Below are 4,492 nucleotides of genomic sequence, written 5' to 3'. Positions count from 1 at the left end.
TTTTGTTTATTTGTGAAAGATTTGTGTCTTGCCGTGATATAGATTTTAGCTCCTGTGGGCTCCTAGTGCCAGGGGTGGACACCCAACATCTCTGGATGGGTGACAGAGTGGCTTGCCTCTTTCCTCGTTACTGTACTTATTTCTGTCTCACAGGTCCTTTCACCTTTATTCATTAAATTTATCTTTCCACTGCTGGTTTTTCTTATCCTCAACCCTTTGGTCCTTCCCTTTTTCAATATTTCCCACAAATCTCTCATTTATGATTTCTATTTTCACAGCGGCCTTCTTTAGGCCCCCTGCGTTTGCCTGCAGGACGAGCTGTGTCGGGGGAGAATGGGATCCTGGAGGCTGAGGTCACTGATGGGTTGTGGCCAAATTTTACTTCGATCAAGCATCTCAGATCTGAACAATTTCTGATCCAGTGTAAAAATCAAAAAGCTTCCGAAGCACTAGGACAGTGGGACGGAAAACACTTTGTGGACCGTGCCATTAAAGTTTTAATACACAAAACTAAACTCTTTTAGAGAAGTCATCAGATGTAGCGACTTGGCTACACTAGCAGAAGCATGCACATGTATAGGGTCTGAACTCTCGATGCAAGGTGTATCCCATGTATGCAGGATCACCATAAAAAGAGATGTAAAAACCATTCCAACAAATACGTACTTTCTAACCTCTCTTCTGAACCCCCAAAAAGTTTATCCAACTTGGATATCTTCGGCTAAAAGTGGCGCTTTTCATTCCCTCGATCACCATTACGTTGTTTTAATAGCCAAAGGTTTGGACATGGGTCGGCTGCATGCCGATCAGCAGCATCAACAGCTGCAATTGATCTTTCAATATGTGATCTACCACTGGCAGTTGAATTCAACTGGCAGGTATGGGGTGATCTTTGTGGAAGTGATCACTACCCTATCCTCATTACTTTGGTCCTAAATGATATAACTGAATAGGGGAACCGCTGGAATTTAGCACGGGCTAACTGGAGTACTTTTCAAACACTGAGTCAGTGTTATTCTCCATACAACGTTTCATCTCACCTTTAGATGAAGGTTCAAATTCCACAACCAAGACAGGTCATGAGTCACGGCTCGGGTGGCACTACAACACACTCGCACCAGACAAGTACGCGTTCTTCAAAAAAAAAAAAAAAAAAGCACGAAACGATTGCCTGAGGCTGTCCAAAGGATGTTATTTAGTTGTTGAGTGGCTCAAGACTTTACACACTACATCACACATAAGCATAAATACTCATTCGCCTCAGCCACCATGCTCTATAAGCGAAACACAGCTAAATATAACTACAATAATTCATGCAGTTTACAAGGCAAAAAGTTCCAACTCTGTTATCTATAATCTATTATCGTATTGTTTATAATTGCACAAGCAGTCTTGACAGTCTTGAATACTTTACTTACAGTTCGCCGCTCATCTCAGGTATCGTCAACAGGAATCCAAAGATATGAATAACACACACTAGCCGTACACACTGGTCACAGGTGAGGTAATCCTCAGTGACGTCACGTAGCTCCCAGCTCAGGTCTGCTGAAAGCGGAGCCAAAACCGTTGATCCCGGAATGCTCCTGAGAGGCGATCCTTCTTTCCAGTAGAACTCCTGCTCTTGTGGTCCATACACTTAAAACCTGTAACTCGAAGTTACACTATACTTCTATTTTCAACCATATTTTCTAATCCATACAAAACCCAACAAAAAGTTGTCATACCTCGTGTAGGCAAGGTTACTCCATAAACGGGTGAGTACCGCGCCGGATCCAACGTCGATCGACACTACCCTTCACAACAGACAAATCTCGCTCGGGAGATGTACACTGATCGTGACTCAGCACGTCTTTCTTTCTCTGTATCTTTGGCCTAACTTTCTACCGCTCTGTCTGGCCAAACCTACCGGTGAACAGTGTTCACTAATGTCACGTTTTTAACCTTTTCCAGTCTAATATTTTCATACATTCCACATACACGTTTAGTCACTGAACCACCAAGGGGTTAAACAGTTCGAAAAACACAGGAGGCACGGACTGGTCCGTGAAATCATGCAATGGAAAGTTTCTCCCTTGCACTCTTGTATGTAATGGAAAAGATTATCCCTCGTTACAACTTCGAAAGGAGGCTCCCCAAATTAACTCCCCTGGTTCAACGCGGATTGCCGGTGTAGCGAATCGAAACCTCCGGGCGTATCTAAACGTATGGGTATAGTCTGCGCATGCGCACGAAGCGAAACTTCACTACCGCCTGGTAGTTTACTTGAAATAAAAGTAAAGGACGAAACATTACAAAACATTACGAAATAAAATGGCATTGCAAAAGCAAAATTATACAACTCACAATATGCTTTGATCTGGTTTTTGATAAATAAACCCAAGAAAATATTTACTAATCCATCGGATGTTTATTTATCAAAAACCAGCTCAAAGCATATTGTGAGTTGTATAATTTTGCTTTTGCAATGCCATTTTATTTAGTATGTCCAGTAATGTTTCGTCCTTTACTTTTATTTCAAGTAAACTACCAGGCGGTAGTGAAGTTTCGCTTCATGTGCATGCGCAGACTATACCCATACGTTTAGATACGCCCGGAGGTTTCAATTCACTACACCGGAAGGCAATATAAAATAGGAAAAATAGCTTTTCGATCTCCCACCCCAGAAAATATTCTTGATTTCAAACGCCTCCGGCCACAGGCTCACCACATCTGTAAACATCAAAGAAGGTCGTTCGTCAAAACTGTGATGAAAAGTATTTTTTATTTATTGCTCTCTACAGGATCTGGCAAGCATATATAATCCATGTGAAATTTAAGGCAATAGGCAAAACATCACTGCATATTTCAGCTGTTTCTCCAGCGATTGGTTCCTATACCAAAACAATATTTTTTAATAGCTTAACGTATATTTATTATTAATACATTTATTAATGTCTTGTGCCGTCTGCCCAATGTTACTTCGGAATCAGTGCCTGAGGCTGCAGCCCGCATCATTTACATTAGTTTTCTCCAAGCCTGGCAAAGAAGTTGGAGCGGACACCGTATAAGCAGTTCTTCTGCTCGTGGCGGTGACGCTTGTGTTCTCACTTTTATACCCACGATGTTATGTTGAGATCTAGCTGATTAAACACATCACTGGTGTGAAAATCCCAATACGAAATGCCGGCCGCATAATTAATATACAGTGGAACCTCGGTTAGCGAACGCCTCGGATAGCGAATATTTCGGATAACGAACAAAAATTTTGTTAAAAGTTTGTCTCGGATAGCGAACAAAATTTCGGATAACGAACAGCCACGTGAACCACACGTGACCGACCAGCATGTCATCATTCGCCAACAAATGAATTGAAAAAGGAAATGATTTCAAAGTATGAAGGTGGCATGCGTCTGTTGGATATGTGATGTCGTATTACCGAAGAGTTTTACAAAAAAAAAAAAAAAAAGGCAGGAGCAGACACTGGACAAGTTTTTTCCTTTAACCTCAAAGCTACAGAAAAGGGAAGTCAGCCCCGATTTTATAATGTCCCGTGTGCTCATGGAGGGGAATCAAAGCAATGATTCCACCCATTCCTCCCCACACCTCCATCCACCCACGCCGTCAAAACGGCAAGTTTTCTGATGTTTAAATGCTTTCGTTAATGTTTTTATGTTTATTTAACTCCACTTATATTGTATTATAACTGTTCTCATTAAAACAAATACCTATATAGCCTGTAACTTTCAAATATTAGCGAGTCAACAGGGGCTGGGAACGAATTAAATCTATTTCCCTTGTTTCTTATGGAAAAACTTGTTTCGGATAACGAACATTTCGGATAACGAACAGCTTTCCCGAACGGATTAAGTTCGTTAACCGAGGTTCCACTGTACGTACTGTTGTTCGCTGTCAGCAGGAAGTTCTCTCGTTATATCGGGGACAACATAACCACAGTTTTCATCTCTGGAGTTTGTAGCCATTTACCATCTGGAAAGCAGATCATATTAACGTTTCTCCTGCTTTTTTTAAATTTACTGTTGCGGCAATTTTACCACTGCAGTGGTCTTCTTCACGTACCCTTTCTCTGTACCCTCGTGTCTGAAATCTACATGAATTATCCCACTGATTAGCGCGTACTGCGCATGCGCTGAATCATTGACAAAATATCCTCGTTGGTCCGTGCGGAGGGAAAATAGTGAATGAATGCCTGGAGACTTTTGTTGAAGTAGTATCTAAGGTGTGTTTAGACAGCCATATTTAGCTAATTTTTAAAACTTGGCACAGCGTTTTAGCTTCGTCTTTGTCGACGCAAAAGAATGTGTAAATGTCCCAAATGAGTGTATGTGACTGCCCCCCCCCCCCCATGATCCAATACAGGTGAAGGAACTGGGAAAAAAATCTCCAGATTTACCTGCTTTAAGGGAAATTCTGCTTAAATAAACACACACACACTGCTGTATATCTAAATATATATATACACTGCTGTAGCAGGCCAACACATAAATAGATGAAA

Source organism: Pomacea canaliculata, linkage group LG5, assembly GCF_003073045.1.
Source record: "Pomacea canaliculata isolate SZHN2017 linkage group LG5, ASM307304v1, whole genome shotgun sequence".
Taxonomy (NCBI): domain Eukaryota; kingdom Metazoa; phylum Mollusca; class Gastropoda; order Architaenioglossa; family Ampullariidae; genus Pomacea; species Pomacea canaliculata.
This window is presented reverse-complemented; position numbering follows the sequence as displayed.